Genomic DNA, 16982 nt, shown 5'->3' with positions numbered 1-16982 from the left:
GGCCACCGCACTCCAGCCCGGGCTACAGAGCAAGACTCCGTCTCAAAAAAAAAAAAAAAAAAAAATAGTGACATTCTAATTGTGTGGGTTTTAAAAAAATTTTTTGTTTCAATACTTTTATTAAGAGATGCTTCTGCTTACCTACTATTCAGTTATCCAGTGGCACAGTTTTATAGGAAAGGTAGATGGCGCATGCCTGTAATCCCAGGTACTCAGAAGGGTGAGGCAAGAGAATCGCTTGAACCTAGGATACGGAGGTTGCAGTGAGCCGAGATTGCGCCAGTGCAGTCTAGCCTGGGTGACAGAGTGAAACTCCATCTCAGAAAAAAAAAAAAAAAAAAAGAAAAAAATCATATAAACTAATGGATTTAAACATATGTGTTGGGCTTTAATCAGTGGCAGTTAATATTGTTGACCTCCACCTTTTTTTTTTTTTTGAGACGGAGTCTCGCTTTGTCGCCCAGGCTGGAGTGCAGTGGTGCAATCTCGGCTCACTGCAACGTCCGCCTCCTGGGTTCACCCATTCTCCTGCCTCAGCCTCCCGAGTAGCTGGGACTACAGTCGCCCGCCACCACGCCCGGCTAATTTTTTGTATTTTTAGTAGAGACGGGGTTTCACCGTGTTAGCCAGGATGGCCTCGATCTCCTGACCTCATGATCCGCCCGTCTCGGCCTCCCAAAGTGCTGGGATTACAGGCTTGACCCACCGCGCCCGGCCGAGGACATTCTTTAGACCCAGGAAGACTTGACTTGGTGATTAAATGGGTGTGCTGGTAAAGCAGAGGAGGAGCCAGGTGGGCTTTTTTTTTTTTTTTTGAGACAGAATCTCGCTCTGTCACCCAGGCTGGAGTGCAGCGGTGCGATCTCAGCTCACTGCAACCTCTGCCTCCCGGGTTCAAGCTATTCTGACTCAGCCTCCCGAGTAACTGGGATTATAGGCATGTGCCACCATGCCTGGCTGATTTTTGTGTTATTAGTAGAGATGGGGTTTCACCATGTTGGCCAGGCTGGTCTCGAACTCCTGACCTCAGGTGATCCACCTGCCTCAGCCTCCCAAAGTGCTGGGATTATGGGTGTGAGCCACTGCGCCCAGCCTTATGTCTTTGGCCAGTTGGAGCCTCTTCAAGTTGACTCCTGAATGACTTGGTCTACTTCTTGTAGTTGTTGTAGCATCTTTGCTATCTGGTATGACCAGGTGTTCAGGCTTATCTTTTGCAGTTTCTACCCCAGATTTATAACCTATTTCTCCAAGAAGCCCTGGTTTTAGTGGCAGAGGTATTTAGGGAGCCTAATATGGACCTTAGAGATTCTTTTTTTTTTTTTTTTGAGATGGTGTCTCGCTCTGTTGCCCAGGCTGGAGTGCAGTGGCAGGATCTCCACTCACTGCAAGCTCCGCCTCCCGGGTTCACACCGTTCTCATGCCTCAGCCTCCCAAGTAGCTGGGACTACAGGTGCCCGCCACCGCGCCTGGCTAATTTTTGTATTTTTAGTAGAGATGGGGTTTCACCGTGTTAGCCAGGATGGTCTTGATCTCCTGACCTCGTGATCCGCCCGTCTCGGCCTCCTAAAGTGCTGTGATTACAGGCGTGAGCCACCGCGCCCGGCCGGACCTTAGAGATTCTTGCTGCTGTGAGTCGTCATTGTTTCTAGGGCAGAGTTATGGGTGATATATATGTATATGTGCATATCTGTATACATGCTTTTTTATAAAACTTAACCACTTCTGTATTATAATACATCGGTGTATATTTTTCCATGTTAAAAATTCTGGTTCTCAAGGATAGGGAATAATGAATTAGAATAGCCTCATTTTTTTTTTTTTTTTTTTTTTTTTTGAGACGGAGTCTCGCTCTGTCACCCAGGCTGGAGTGCAGTGGCGCGATCTCGGCTCACTGCAAGCTCTGCCTCCCGGGTTCACGCCATTCTCCTGCCTCAGCCTCCCGAGTAGCTGGGACTACAGGCGCCCACAACCGCGCCCGGCTAATTTTTTGTATTTTTAGTAGAGACGGGGTTTCACCGTGGTCTCGATCTCCTGACCTTGTGATCCGCCCGCCTCGGCCTCCCAAAGTGCTGGGATTACAGGCGTGAGCCACCGCGCCCGGCAGCCTCATTATTAATTACTTGCTTGTTTTCTCCTACATTACATAGTAGTCTCAGAATAGCAATACTAATAATACCATTACCAATGTGATTGCTGAGAGTAGTTGCATAAATTGTTTCATGTATGCTGTCCTCATCACCCCCCTACATCATCATATCTGTATTATATCTATCTTGTCAGATTATTCATTACATACAATATTCTCTTTCAACCTTAATTTGTTTTTATTCTGTAAGTCATTATATAGTTCAGTGGTTGGCATTCTTTTTCTGTAAAAGGCTAGGTAGCAGATGTTTTACTTTTTGCAGGCTTGGAGGCAAAATTAAAGATAACTATATTTAGGCTGGGCAAAGTGGCTCATACTTGTAATCCCAGCACTTTGAAAGGCCGAGGTCAGAGGATCACTTGAGCCCAGGAATTCTCCACCAGCCTGGGTGACATAGTAAGACCTCGTTTCCACAAAAAATCAGCTGGGCATGGTAGTGCACGCCTGTAGTCCCAGCTACGTGGAAGGCTGAGGTGGGAGGATCACCTGAGCCTGGGAGGTTGTGGCTGCAGTGAACCTTGATCATGGCCCTGCACTCCAGCCTGGGTGATAGATTTATATTACAAGAGAGAAGAGAAATTTCCACCAATTGGTATTGACAAAATTCAAAATGAAAATAATCGAAATTTTTTTGGTAATGCAGGTCTCATTAAGAATTGAATTAATTTTGGAGGGATGGATAATTGCATTGCTTAAGGTTATTGTTTTCATTAAAATGGATTGCTCATGTTGATCTCGAATGAGATTTCCTCTTTGAAAATGTCTTTTCATACAGATTGGTACTGCTAAATGCAGATACTAGTACATGGGCATATGATTTTCATTGGGATATTTATTGCTTGGAAGGCAATGTATAGAATTCTGTTAGATTCTTCTCGATATTTGCTTTTTAGCGTGCCGTTATAGTGTAGATTAATCGCTTCCAGTTAAAGAGTAGGTGGACGCACTACAGTTGCACAGTTAACTGGATTTTGATGTATATATATTTCCTTTGTACTTGGCTGAAGGTCTGAAAAACACTGCCGAGGCTGCAGTTTGAGCTCAGGAAATATATTCTAACCATGTGCCATGACACATGCTTGTAGTTCCAGCTACTTGGAAGGCTGAGGTGGGAGGATGGCTTGAGCCCAGGCTGTGATCGTGCTACTGCATGGCAGCCTGAGTGACAGTTGTGAGACCCTGTTTACAAAAAAAAAAAGCAGACCACTTTTTTTTTTTTGAGACAGAGTCTTGCTCTGTCGCCCAGACTGGAGTGCAGTGGTGCTATCTTGGCTCACCGCAACCTCAACCTCCACCTCGTGGGGATGAAGCGATTCTTCTGCCTGAGCCTCCCGAATAGCTGGGATTACAGGTATGTACCATCCCGCCCAGCTAATTTTTGTATTTTTAGTAGAGATGGGGTTTCTCCATGTTGGCCAGGTTGGTTTAGAACTCCTAAACTCAGGTGATTTGCCCACCTTGGCCTCGCAAAGTGCTGGGATTACAGGTGTGAGCCACCGTGCCCGGGCAAGCAGACCTCTTTTTTAAAAAAATCACTCAACTTCATTAGTAGTAATGCAGCAGGTAGGAAAAAAAGGAAAATATATTCATAGCAAATTTGTCTGGAAATGGAGATTTTACTTCTTTTTTTTTTTTTTTTTTTTTGAGACGGAGTCTGGCTGGAGTGCAGTGGCGCGATCTCGGCTCACTGCAAGCTCCGCCTCCCGGGTTTACGCCATTCTCCTGCCTCAGCCTCCCGAGTAGCTGGGACTACAGGCGCCCGCCACCTCGCCCGGCTAGTTTTTTGTATTTTTTAGTAGAGACGGGGTTTCACCGTGTTAGCCAGGATGGTCTCGATCTCCTGACCTCGTGATCCGCCCGTCTCGGCCTCCCAAAGTGCTGGGATTACAGGCTTGAGCCACCGCGCCCGGCCGAGATTTTACTTCTTAACTTTTTTGTTTTTTGTTGTTTTTTTGAGATGGAGTCTGGCTCTGTCTCCCAGGCTATAGGGCAGTGGCGTGATCTCAGCTCACTGCAACCTCTGCCTCCTGGGTTCGAGCAGTCCTCCTGGGTTTGAGTGATCCTCCTGGATTCAAGCGATCCTCCTGCCTCAGCCTCCCTAGTAGCTGGGATTATAGGCTTCTGCCACCACACCTGGCTAATTTTGTATTTTTGGTAGAGATGGGGCATCACCGTGTTGTCCAGGCTGATATTGAACTCCTTATCTCAAATTACCTGCCTTGGCCTCCCAAAGTGCTGGGATTACAGGCGTGAGCCACTGCGCCCAGCCTACTTCTTAATTTTTGTTTAAAACAGGAAGTTTGACCGGGGGCTGTGGCTCACGCCTGTAATCCCAGCACTTTGGGAGGCCGAGGCGGGCGGATCACAAGGTCAGTAGATCGAGACCATCCTGGCAAACATGGTGAAACCCCATTTCTACTGAAAATACAAAAATTAGCCGGGTGTGGTGGCAGGTGCCTGTAGTCCCAGCTACTTGAGAGGCTGAGGCAGGAGAATGGGTGAACCCGGGAGGCAACAGAGCCTGGCGACAGAGCCAGACTTTGTCTCAAAAAAAAAAAAAACAAAAAAAAACCCAGGAAGTTTATAGAGATGTTTGACATTACTTATAATTCACACAACCTTTGTTTTCATCCAAATATTTTGGGTTTTGCCACAGCATAAGTTTTGTACATAAGTGCTATTTGTCATATAATTTTAGTTTAAAAATCTATTAAGAGGCATTATCAAGCTTGCAGAAAAAGCTTATTTCCAAGGCCATTTAGTGTTCTATAATGGTAGTTGAGGTTACTTCTTCAGAAAAATTTGTCTTGATCCCAAGCTCAAAAAATTGCAGTTAAAACATCACTGCCATCAGTACCTGCTGATGAATAATACAATGAGTAAACATAAGCTTGGAATATTTTATTGCGTTTTATATTTTCACAAGTTTTATTAATTTGTCCAATTAATAAGACTTTTTCTGTTCCACACACATAAATATATATGTATATAAATATATATATATATGTTTTTGAGACGGAGTTTCACTCTTATCGCCCAGGCTGGAGTGCAGTGGCGCAATCTCAGCTCACTGCAGCCTTCGCCTCGCCTCCCGGGTTCAAGTGATTCTTCTGCCTCAGCCTCCCCAGTAACTGGGATTACAGGTATGCACCACCATGCCCGGCTGATTTTGTATTTTCAGTAGAGACAGGTCTTCACCATATTGGTCAGGCTGGTCTCGAACTCCTGACTTCAGATGATCTGCCTGACTCGGCCTTCCAAACTGCTGGGATTACAGGCATGAGCCACCACGCCCGGCCGTCCCACACATATTTTTTTTTTACAATCAGTTGTAATGTTTCTTTAGCAGATTCCATTTCAGGTTGAACTGAATTAGTGTTTTTCCAAGTTTGAAAATATTCTTGGTGGTGGTGGTCCGAACATTCATTAGAGAGGCTAATTATTCAGTCGCTTCGAAGTCTGTATTGACTGCTCAAATAAATTCTTTTTCATACAAAAGAATCCTAGAGACTAAGGACTAATTTGCTCAAAATTATTTTGCATACAAAAGAATCCTAGAGACTAAGATATCTTTCTCCCTCTTTCTTTTGCTAGGTAGATAGGATGTGGGGCTGTTCACCTCAAATCAGTCAAGGATTGATTTAGGTGGGGGCTGGGTTACAGTTTTCAAAAGACTTAGTATATCACCTCAGTTTCAACTGAGCAGTATCAGTAACATATGTTGACTCCTCTAGAGCCAGGGAAAACCATTCGAAATCATTTGCCTTTTTTTTTTCTTTTTTTTTTGGAGACACAGTCTTGCTCTGCGGCCTAGGCTGGAGTGTAGTGGTATGATCTTGGCTCACTGCAACTTCTGCCTCTCGGGTTCAAGCGATTCTCTTGCCTCACCCGCCCGAGTAGCTGGGATTACAGGCATGTGCCACCACGACTGGCTAATTTTTTTGTGTTGTTAGTAGAGACGGGGTTTCACCATGTTGGTCAGGCTGGTCTTGAACCCCTGACCTCAAATGATCCACCTGCCTCAGCCTTCCAAAGTGTTGAGATTATAGGCGTGAGCCACCAAGGCCAGCCTTCGTTGCCTTGTTTTTTTAATCGACTGTTGATGTTGCTTACAGTATCCTCAACTTACTGAGCAACTGTTCTCACCAAAAAGCTAATAATCTTATTTCCTCTGGACACATTTTTTTTTTTCTTTTTTTTTTGTTTTTGAGATGGAGTTTCACTCTTGTTGCCCAGGCTGGAGTGCAGTGGCATGATCTTGGCTCACTGCAACTCCACCCCCTAGGTTCAAGCGATTCTCTTGTCTCAGCCTCCCCGATAGCTGGGATTGCAGGTGCCCCCCTCCGTGCCCAGATAATTTTTTAATTTTTGGTAGAGGTGGGGTTTTACCATTTTGGCCAGGCTGGCCTCGAACTCCTGATCTTAGGTGATCTACCTGCTTCAGCCTCCCCAAGTACTGGGATTGTAGGTGTGGGCCACCTGGGTACATTTCTTTTTTCTTTTTTTTTTTTTTTTGAGACAGTCTCTCGCTCTGTTGCCCAGGCTGGAGTGCAGTGGCACGATCTCGGCTCACTGCCGCCATTCTGTATCAGCCTCCCTAGTAGCTGGGACTACAGGCGCCCACCACCACGCCTGACTAATTTTTTCTATTTTGGAGTTTCGCTGTGTTAGCCAGGATGGTCTTGATCTCCTGACCTTGTGAGCTGCCCGCCTCGGACTCCCAAAGTGCTGGGATTACAGGCGTGAGCCACCGCACTCTCTCAGCTGGCCTGGATATATTTCTTTGACTGATATAACCAAATATGATTTAATGAACTAATCATTAGTAAGTAGTTCTTGATAGGCTAACAAATGAGCCATTCACCTAATTTCGTTGCTGTTTTATTTTCATTATTTTACGAAGAAATTCTACTGTGATAACTCCATGTAAAATTTTCTAGGCCGGGTACAGTGACTCACACCTGTAATCCCAGCACTTTGGGAGGCTGAGTTGGGCAGATCATCTGAGGTCAGGAGTTTGAGACCAGCCTGGCCAACATGGCAAAACTCTGTCTCTACTAAAAAAAAAAAAAAAAAATTGGCTGGGCATGGTGGCTCACACCTGTAATCCCAGCACTTTGGGAGGCCGAGGTGGGAGGATCACAAGGTCAGGAGATCAAGACCACGGTGAAAGCCCCCGTCTCTATTAAAAATATAAAAAATCAGCCTGGCGTGGTGGCGGGCACCTGTAGTCCCAGCTACTCGGGAGACTGAGGCAGAATGGCGTGAACCCGGGAGGCGGAGCTTGCAGTGAACTGAGATCGTGCCACTGCACTCCAGCATGGGTGACAGAGCGAGACTCTGTCTCAAAAAAAAAAAAAAAAAAAAAAATTAGCCAGGCGTGGTGGCACGAGAGCCTGTAATCTCACCTACTCGGGAGGCTCAGGCAGGGGAATCGCTTGAACCCAGGAAGCAGAGGTTGCAGTGAGCTGAGATTGCACCACTGCACTCTAGCCTAGGTAACAGAGCGAGACTCCATCTCAAAAATAAAATATTCTAATTTTTTCCTACTATTTTCCCGTGAGTTAGGTACTGTTGTGTGATGAGTGTAATTTGGTAATGTCTATGAATAGGTTATTTTTTTTAAGGATAGTTACGTTGTCATTGCATAATAAAGACAATGCTTTGTCATTTAATTTGACAAAACATTCCTTGTGCCTGAAAGTATGACATTTCAAGTCCACTTTTCTCTCTCTCTTTTTTTTTTTTTGGTTTTGATATGATGGGTTAAGCAATGACAATAAAAAATAAAATATCCCAGTACAGCATTATGTGTGACTCTCAAAACACTGTCAAAGATAGCTACTATATCACTGTAATTTTGTGATATGTCACGCAGCAGCGTGAAGTGATGAGAACACCACATATGGTCTCTTGCAGCTGCTAAACTCTGCCATTGTAGCATTAAAGCAGCCACAGATAAGTTATAAATAAATGAGGATGGTTGTTTTCCAATAAAATTTCATTTATTGAGTTTTATATAGTTTTTATGTGTCACAAATATTATTCTTTTGAATTTAACCACATATTTTCGTTAATGGTGTTTCTCATTTCTTCCTGAAGTGGTACTTTTATCTGAGAGATTTTCCTTCAGCTTAGTGAACTTTCAATAATTTTTATAGTGCAGATCTGCCATCAACAACCTGTCTCAGTTTTTATTTGCCTGAAAACATCTTTATTTTGCTATAATTTTTGAAGGATTTTTTTTTTCTGGATATAGAATTATAGGGTGGGTTTTTTTTTCCCCCTTTCAGTACTATGAAGTTTTCATTTTATTGTTTTCTGGCTTTATTTATTTGAGACAGAGTGTCACTCTGTTGCCCAGTCTGAAGTACAGTGGCATGATCTTGGCTCACTGCAACCTCTGCCACCCGAGTTCCAGCGATTTTCCTGCCTCAGCCTCCCGAGTAGCTGGGATTACAGGTATGCGCCATCATACCTGGCTAATTTTTGTATTTTTAGTGGAGATGGGGTTTCAGCCTGTTGGCCAGGCTGGTCTTGAACTCTGGCCTCAAGTGATCCTCCTGGTTCAGCCTCCCATAGTGCTGGGATTACAGGCGTGTGCCACTGCGCCCAGCCCTGGCTTTCTTAATTTCTTGTAGTAATGCTGTTATTGCTGCATTTAAAGTAATGTCTTTTTTCCTCTGGCTGCTTTTAATATTTACTCTTTGTGTTTGTTTTCAACAGTTTATGATGTGCATGAGCGTGGTTTTCTTTCCTGTCTCTGGTTCGCTGAGTTTCTTTATCTTTCATTAGTTTTGGAAAATTCATAGCCATTATATCTTCAAATATTGCTGCTTCATTCTCTCTCTCCTCTTCATTAACCTATGTATAGTAGAATTTTTGACTATGTTCTGTGTGTCTCCTACAGTGTGTTCTGTCCTTTTTGCCCTTGTTTTCTGTGCTTCAGTTTGGATTTGACCTGAATTTTTTTTTTTTTGAGATGGAGTTTTGCTCTTATTGCCCAGGCTGGAGTACAGTGGCGTGATCTTGGCTCACTGCAACTCTGCCTCCTGGGTTTAACAGATTCTCCTACTGCAGCCTCCCAAGTAGCTGGGATTACCGGCATGTGCCACCATGCTCGGCTAGTTTTTTTTGTATTTTTAGTAGAGACAGGGTTTCACCATGTTGGTCAGGCTGTTCTCGAACTCCTGACCTCAGGTGATCCACCCACCTCTGACTCCCAAAGTGCTAGGATTACATGCAGGAGCCACCGCGCCCGGCTTGTTGACTTGAATTTAAGTTAACTAATTCTGTTTTATACTGTCTCAAGTCTGCTGTTAAATTTATCCAATGAGTTACAGATTCTAAGTACTGTATTTCAGGTTTTAATTTTTTAAATAGTTTCCAGTATTCTGTTAAAATTCATTCCAAATTTCATAAATTCATTTTGTGCAATTTTTTCTTTTATTTTCTTTTAACATACTAATCATAGTCATTTTAAAATCCGTGTCTGCCAGCTCCAATATCTGAATCATCTGTGGATTTGTTTCCCTACTTTTTTCTCCTCTTATCGGTCATCATTCTACCTCTTTCCATACTTCTTAATTTTTTAAATTGTATACCAGACTTTGCATACAAAAGAATCCTAGAGACTAAGATGATATGTTTCTCCCTCTTTCTTTTACTAGGTAGATAGGATGTGGGGCTGTTCACCTCAAATCAGTCAAGGATTAATTTAGGTGGGGGCTGGGTTACGGTTTTCAAAAGACTTAGTATATCACCTCAGTTTCAAAAGACTACGGAAGATTGAATTCTGCCCTTCAGCTCTGATACCATATAGCTATAAAATCCTTTTTTTTTTTTTTTTTTGATGGAGTCTCACTGTTGTAACCTGGGCTGGAGTGCAGTGGCATGATCTCGGCTTACTGCAACCTCCGCCTCCCGAGTTCCAGTAGTTCTCCTGCCTCAGCCTCCCGAATAGCTGAGGTTGTTATAGGTGCCCGCCACCATGTCCAGCAAATTTCTGTATTTTTAGTAGAGACAGGTTTCACCAGGTTGACCAGGCTGGTCTCGAGCTCTTGACCTCAGGTGATCCAACCATCTTGGCCTCCCACAGTGCTGGGATTACATGCGTGACCTACCACACCGGGCTGAGTCTAATCTTAAAATGAGAAAGTTGTCTAATTTATCAGAGTACTACAAAGATAATAATAACTCCTGTTTAGACCGGGTGCGGTGGCTCACACCTGTAATCCCAATAGTTTGGGAGGCAGAGGAGGGCGGATCACTTGGGGTTGGGAGTTCGAGACCAGCCTGACCAATATGGAGAAACCCTGTCTCTACCAAAAATACAAAAATTAGCCGGGCGTGATGGGGCTTGCCTGTAATCCCAGCTACTTGTGAGGCTGAGACGGGATAATCTCTTGAACCTGGGAGGTGGAGGTTGCAGTGAGCTGATATCTTGCCATTGCACTCCAACCTGGGCAACAAGAGCAAAACTTCATTTCAAAAAAATAAATAAAATCCTTTTTATTGAGTGATTAACATGTGCACTGCTCTGCACTGAGTAGGGAAATATCCTTATCTTTTTGTGTGTATGTGTGTATATACACATACGTGTATATATATGTATACTGAATATATAAAGAAATATCTGTTATACGTAGGTATATATAAAGAGAGATGTAAGTAATATCAACCATCCATTAGTTACTTAGCTGTGTGATCCTGTGCAAGTTTGTTAAATTCTTTGTATTCATTTTCCTTATTTGTAATATAGATTTGATGATAATAACTGACTCATAGGGTTGTTTTAAGATTCAAGAGTGTGGATGGACACCTGTAATCCCAGCACTTTGGGAGGCTGAGGCAGGCAGGGTGCTTGAGCTCAGGAGTTCAAGACTGGCCTGGACAACATGGTGAAACCTCATCTCTACTTAAAAAAAAAAAAAAAAAAAAAGCTGGGTGGCTGGTGGCATGTGCCGCTAGTTCCAGTTGCCTAGGAGGCTGACATGGGAGAGTGACTTGAGCCCAAGAGGTGGAGGTTGCAGTGAGCCAAGCCAAGATTTTACCACTGCACTCCAGCCTGGGAAACAGAACCAGACCCCCTCTTTGTATTCCTGCAACAACCCAATGAGACAAGTACCATTGACCCAATTCTATATGTATAGGAAACTAAGGTTCACTGGGAGTGGTCCAAGGTTTCAGTGATTAGTTTTCATTCCTGGTTCTGCAGCCTATACAAGTTTGTCTGTTTATGTCTATATTTTTTCCTGCCTCCAAAGCAGGTGACACTTGGATATTTACACAGAAATTTGTCAGGTAGTTGTTTGGTAAGAGGACCAGAGAAATGCTTGCACTGGGCTGGAGTCTGTGACAGAGTACAGCCTTAAGAGAAGCACATGGGGCATGGCAAGCAGAAACTAAATATGCTATCAGAACAAGAATTTTGGAATTAGAGGTAGAGCACACAGTGGTATTCAGCTTGGCGTCCAGTAATTAGACCATCAAGGATTGGATTGAGGCTGAGGATCTAGAGCTCTAAAAATCAAGTCAGAATTTCTCTTAGGAGTTAGGGATGCCCAAATTCTGTGGATGTGTTTAAAGCGGCAGTAACTGCAAAGAGGATTGCTGCAGAGACTGGGAATGAGGCTGCCATCAGTTGCTTCATTTCTCAGTCACCTGTAACCATTCTTCATCCCATGATACTAGATCTACTATTCCCTGATAAATCAGCTGAACACATGAGCCTACCAAACTCATGGTTTGATGCCCTCTGCAATACCAAGTTTCATCTATGTCCTTATGGCTGATAACTGACCTGTGTATCTAGCTTCCCAACTTCTGGCTTAATCTTAACCTCTTAAATTTGTCTGCCCCTACAAATCCTGCCAACCCAGATTCTTTTTTGCCTTCATATTACTGATTTCAAACTTGTTTTGCTCGTTTTTATTACATTTAATTGTTTATTTATAAAAATAGTTCACATACATAGTTTTAAGACTAACGTGGTGTAAGACTTACAATAAGGAACAATCAGTTCCCTACTGTTCCCCACTATTCAGTAGCAACCCCTTTCAGCTCTTATAAAAATGGAGAGAAAGTGAGTCTTTTTGTTGACTTCTTATGGTCACCTCTAGCATAAAGCTATACTTCAGGTGAGCCCTGCCCCCAGATGCAGTCACTTATGCCAATATTTACTTAAACCAAATTTTTTGGTTATTGTTCTAGGGTTTAGTTCATAATCATACTTCTCATTAATATTTCTTTTTTTTTTTAATTTTTATTTTTTGATACAGAGTCTTGCTCTGTCACCCAGGCTGGAGTGCAGTGGCGCAATCTCGGCTCACTGCAAGCTCCGCCTCCCGGGCTCAAGCCATTCTCCCACCTCAGCCTCCTCAGTAGCTGGGACTACAGGTGCCCGCCACCACGCCAGGCTAATTTTTTGTATTTTTGGTAGAGATGGGGTTTCACCATGTTAGCCAGGATGGTCTTGATCTCTTGACCTTGTGATCTGCCCGCCTCGGCCTCCCAAAGTGCTGGAATTACAGGCGTGAGCCACCGCGCCCGGCCTCATTAATATTTCTTAACCATTTTGGCCTTCCAGGCCTTTTCTTCTTGCTGGTATGCATATGTGTATTAATTTCTTTTTATTTGTATTCTCACTTCTGTTCCCCTCTGAATCCTTAGGCAAAATTGTAGTATGTTTGTTCATATCCTTTGGTAGGCACTCTTTGAAAAACAATTAAAATAAAAATTTTTAAACAACCAGAAACTTACAGACAAGTTCAAAGAACTATTTTCCTGAACCATTTGAGGGTGAGTTGCCAACCTCTGATAGTTTCACCATTCCTCTTAATGTTTTAAAGTGTATTTCCTACAGACAAGTGCATTCCACATCATTATAATTATTATCAACAATTATGAAGTTAATAATTCTCAGCCCCCATTTAATTTTGTCAGTTATAATAATGTTCTTTGTAGCAGAAGGATCTGGTTCAGAGCCATGTATTTGCTTTTAGTTATCCTGTTTCTGTAGTCTCTTTCAGCCTGTTCCTTAGTCATGTCCTAGACTTTCATGACCTTTATAGTTTCGGCAGTACAGGTCACTTGCTTTGTGGAATCTCTTTCAATTTTGGTAAAATTTCTCTGTGTTCTTTATTTTCTTTTTAGGTGGCACATGAATTTGATTTGTCTCTTTTCTGGTGATGTCCACTTAGGTCACTTAGAAGATGTTTGCCAGGCTTCTCCACTATCAAGTTACTTTTTTCTTGTAATTAATGAGTATTTTGTGAGGAGATGTTTTCAAACTACATAAACATCCTATTGCTATTGAACTTCCAATTTATTCGTTTATTTATATCTCAATGGACTCCTCCTATTTCATTAAATGGGTAATAATGGTATACATTCACATAAAGTGTGTTTTACATGCATGCATATTACATTGGCATAAATAGTATTATTTAAATATATAACTATATTAAAGTATTAAAATATTATCTACATCCAGAAAGTAATATTTTAGAAGGTTCAGGATAATTGTCTGATTGGTAGTAAGTAAGACTCCACCATAATGAGATAGGTGGGGTTCAAAATATTTAGTCAGGCCAGGTGTAGTGGCTCAGGCCTGTAATCCCAGCACGTTGGGAGGGTGAGAGTGAGGACCGCTAGACCAGAAGATCAACACCAGCCTAGGCAACATAGTGAGACCCTGTCTCTACAAAAAATAAAAAAAATTAGCCAGGTGGGATGGCATGTGCCTATAGTCCCTGCTACTTGGGAGGTTGAGGCAGGAGGATCACTTGAGTCCATGAGGTTGAGGGTACAGTGAGCTATGATTGTACTACTGCATTTCAGCCTGCGTGATAGAGCAGACCCCATCTCAAAAACAAAATTTGATCACACTAGTGTTATTTCTAGCTGGCCTGGAGTTATAGGAATTCAGCTGCATGATCCAAATCTGACCTGGTCCTAGCTGTGGTTTGCTGCCACCTGGTGACAGTTGTCCACTTGAGTATAAATATAAATGGGGACAAATCTGGCTAAGACTTCTACACATTGGCAGCAGTTTCAGGTGTGGTTAGTTGATGCCAAGTTCTTTGGCACAATCCTGGGAGATTGGACGAGGAGAATGCTGTGAATGAGAAAGACCCATTCTTTACTTCCTTGCTTTCTAAGACAGGTGGCCTATTTTCTTTTAGGCCTTGCCTTTCCCTCTTTCAGGGTCATGCTGAGTGGTAGGTAACTGTGTTTACTGTTCTATTGATGATTTTAATTTTATCTTAAGTTTTCTTCAAATTAACAAGTATGGGGCCGTGTGCAGTGGCTCAGGCACTTTGGGAGGCCGAGGCAGATGGATCACTTGAGATCAGGAATTCATGACTAGCCTGGCCAACATGGTGAAACCCTGTCTCCTAAAAATACAAAAATTAGCTGGACATGGTGGTGCACACCTGTAATCCCAGCTACTTGGGTGGCTGAGGCATGAGAATTGCTTGAACCCAGGAGGTGGAGGTTGCAGTGAGCCAAGATTGCACTGCTGCACTCCAGCCTGGGCAACAGAGCAAGACTCTGTCTCAAAAAAAAAAAGTATGAATGAAAATTATAATTAATTTTTAACAAAGGAAAAAAAAGCAGTTAAGATGGAAGGCCCGGCTGTTTTAGCAGTAAGGGAAACATATTATGTAGATTATTTGTGTAGGAACTATTTTCCAGCACTTCAGAAATTTTTTTCAAGTATTTATTTAAGACCTACTATCTGTACTTGGTTCTGAGTATGTAAAAAGATTATCTCTCCCTCTGTCTCAAAAAAAAAAAAAAAATAGATTCTCTCTTCTAAAGCAAGACTTACCTGGCTTTACCTTTTTTCTCTCTCTCTCTTTTTTTTTTTTTTTTTGAGATGGAGTTTCGCTCTTGTTACCCAGGCTGGAGTGCAATGGTGTGACCTCAGCTCACCGCAACCTCCGCCTCCTGGGTTCAAGCGATTCTGCCTCAGCCTCCCAAGTAGCTGGGATTATGGCATGCACCACCATGCCTGGCTAATTTTGTAGTTTTAGTAGACACGGGGTTTCTCCATGTTGGTTGCTGGTCTGAAACTCCCACTCTCAGGTCATCTGCCCGCCTTGGCCTCCCAAAGTGCTGAGATTACAGGCATGAGCCACTGTGCCTGGCCTACCTTTTCTATTTTAATTCTATTACATATTCTCACCATTTTCAAATTTCTGCTGATTCATTTATCCACCCACAAACATCTTAATTTTTTCTAGATGTCAGGCACAGATGATTAATTTATCACAGTCCTCAGTTTTATGGCCCATGTTGTCATTGGTCTGTGCAAGCAACCTTATTTCTGTTACTTCCTCCCTATTTTTTTTTTCCAAGACAGGGCCTCTCTGTCACCCCAGCTGGGAATATTGGCATGTGCCACCACACCTAACTAATTTAAAAAAATACTTTGTAGAGTCCAGATCTTGCTGTGTTTCTCAAGCTGGTATCAAACTCTTGGGCTCAAGCCATCCTAGCACCTCAGCCTCCCAAAGTGCTGGGATTACAGGCGGGAACCACTGCACCCGTCCCCTAATGGTGTAATTTTTTTATGAATTATTTTAACTGTGTCCCACAAAATGTAGTGTTTTCACAAAGTTTCTTAGTTTCCTTTATTTTTCTTTTTAACAGAGTCACTTAGTATGTTTTAGTTTCTAAATATATTGGTTTTTTTTTTTTTTTTTTTTTTTTTTTTGAGACGGAGTCTCGCTCTGCCGCCCAGGCTGGAGTGCAGTGGCCGGATCTCAGCTCACTGCAAGCTCCGCCTCCCGGGTTCACGCCATTCTCCTGCCTCAGCCTCCCGAGTAGCTGGGACTACAGGCGCCGCCACCTCGCCCGGCTAGTTTTTTGTATTTTTTTAAAGTAGAGACGGGGTTTCACTGTGTCAGCCAGGATGGTCTCGATCTCCTGACCTCGTGATCCGCCCGTCTCGGCCTCCCAAAGTGCTGGGATTACAGGCTTGAGCCACCGCGCCCGGCCAATATATTGGTTTTTAACAAAACTCTCATTTTGGTATTAATATCTAATTTCATTATATCATAGTTAATGTGATCTCTGTGATACCGGTTATTTGGACTTTATTGAGGCTTGCTTTATGGCTGTAAACGTGTGTTTGAAAAGACTTCCTTCTTTATCTTTGCTGTGTACAGAGTTCTGTGTATTATCTAATGGTTGATAATTGGTTTTTTTCTTTTTTTCGAGATGGCATTTCGCTCTTGTTGTCCAGGCCAGAGTGCAATGGTGCAATCTCAGCTCACTGCAACTTCTACCTCCTGGATTCAAGCGATTCTCCTGCCTCAGCGTACCAAGTAGCTGGGGTTACAGGCGCCTGCCACCACGCCTGGCTAGTTTTCGTATTTTTTATAGAGATGGGGTTTTACCATGTTGGCCAGTTTGGTCTTGAACTCCTGACTTTACGTGATCCGCCTGCCTCGGCCTCCTCCCAAAGTGCTAGGATTACAGGTGTGAGCCACTGTGCCCAGCCCAGAATTGTTAATTATATTGTTCAGATCTTCAGTACTTTTATTTTTTTCTGCATGATCTATTCGTTTCTGAGAAGGGAGTATTAAAATCTGCAAGTGCAATTTTTTTTTTTTTTTCCAGACGGGGTCTCACTCTGTCACCCAGACTGGAGTGCAGTGGCACAATCACGGCCCACTGCAGCCTTGCCCTCCCAGGCTCAGGTGATCCTCCCATCTCAGCCTCCTGGGTAGTTGGGACTACAGGCAGGCACCCACCTCCACATTTTTTTATTTTTTGTAGAAACAGAGTTTCACTATGTTGTCCAGGTTGGTCTTGAACTCCAGGG

The 16982-nt window shown here is 43.1% G+C and overlaps 1 protein-coding gene and 2 long non-coding RNA genes across 4 annotated transcripts in view; all 3 read left to right on the top strand.

Moving 5' to 3' along the window:
• UBE2R2 (ubiquitin conjugating enzyme E2 R2) overlaps window positions 1-16982 on the top strand; it is a 114750-nt gene that overhangs the window by 25353 nt on the left and 72415 nt on the right. The gene's annotated exons all lie outside the window — the stretch shown is intronic.
• Window positions 2439-3514, top strand: LOC144334665 (uncharacterized). The gene is made up of 2 exons (XR_013404776.1): window positions 2439-2542; window positions 2700-3514. It is a non-coding gene; the product is annotated as an uncharacterized LOC144334665 (long non-coding RNA).
• LOC144334661 (uncharacterized) lies at window positions 5670-8719 on the top strand. Its single transcript, XR_013404772.1, has 3 exons — window positions 5670-6802; window positions 7298-7360; window positions 8594-8719. It is a non-coding gene; the product is annotated as an uncharacterized LOC144334661 (long non-coding RNA).

This window comes from Macaca mulatta, chromosome 15 (genome assembly GCF_049350105.2).
Source record: "Macaca mulatta isolate MMU2019108-1 chromosome 15, T2T-MMU8v2.0, whole genome shotgun sequence".
In the NCBI taxonomy this organism is placed as follows: Eukaryota; Metazoa; Chordata; class Mammalia; order Primates; family Cercopithecidae; genus Macaca; species Macaca mulatta.
The sequence above is the reverse complement of the archived record's forward strand: the minus strand, read 5'-3'. Positions and strand labels throughout refer to the sequence as shown.